The sequence below is a fragment of the Opisthorchis viverrini genome, assembly GCF_000715545.1.
Source record: "Opisthorchis viverrini unplaced genomic scaffold opera_v5_346, whole genome shotgun sequence".
Classification (NCBI taxonomy): domain Eukaryota; kingdom Metazoa; phylum Platyhelminthes; class Trematoda; order Opisthorchiida; family Opisthorchiidae; genus Opisthorchis; species Opisthorchis viverrini.
In genome coordinates, this window is record NW_008752004.1 from 469470 (window position 1) to 470652 (window position 1183).

Sequence of the window (1183 nt, forward strand, 5' to 3'; positions counted from 1 at the left end):
TTGAGAAGAGATGTGGGGAGACGTTTCCAAGATACGGCTGAAATCTGTGGAGGCCACTGTTATTTCGGGGGAGGGGTGCGACAGGACCTCCACCGGTAACTCTGGGATCGTGGGACACAGAGGGTGGACGAGTGGGTATGTGGGACAAGCGTAAGGTGTAGGTGGTCCGGTTTGATGCAGTCGGCTTTGGGATTAATGCGGTGTCGGAAGCACACGGTGAGGTAGGAATTCAGTGAGCACAAAAGTCAGCGGTTGGTCCAGTGAGGAGTGGTATTAGTGAGTTGGGTCCAGACAAAGACTTCGAGAATTTCTTCTCCACCAGACAGTGAGCGGAAGCGTCTATCTCGTTTTTCAGACCGGAGAATATTTTTGACTAAATGATCGTTTAATTATTCTCGCGGTGGTGACACCTTGTTATAGTAAAGTTGGAGAAATGATCATCAAGTTTATCATGAAGGACTGCTCCGGGACCAAAAGTTATGACAGTGTTTCAGATCGGCGCATTGTAGCCAGAACCAGGAGGGATGGGTTAGACTTAGAAACTGATGGCTTGAAAGGAGGCCTTTTCGGCCTAAACCATTTGGGTAGGATAGTTAGAGACATTAAAATAACGGACCGCGACCGGATGGCGGAGCCGTTGGACCGTCCCTTGGCTTAGAGAAGCGCGGCAGTGAGTAGTGGGTGGATCGCAGAAGGATATTTGTAGAAGAACCTATTCGCGGATATTACCCTAGGCTGGGGATGTAGTAGGTTTTCAGGTATAGTCAGCGATTTTCGTGGGAGCACGGGGTACTAAGTGAATAGGCTTGCCTCTTGTCTATACGAGGCCAGTTGAGTACAGATGGCCTAATCACATCCTGCGTAAGTTAACCCGTTCGTCAGGCAGCGTGACTGAATGACAGAGCACTGAACATATCCTCATCCGACGAACTATTTTCTCGTTGAGGTCCGGTGACGGATTGTTGATGGTTTCGGGAAGAGCTGTGATGCCGGACGCTGGAAATGGGTTGGTAATTGCTGTGTTTGACTTTCGGCTGTGGGATTAGTCTGAGGCTATTAGTGAGAGAGAGCGAGTGTGAAAGAGTGCACAAGGAGGAAAGCCAAATGGGTGGCAACATCGTGCTATACCTGTTTATGAGCCCCGATAAAATACGACATACTCTGATAGCTCCGACAAGTTATC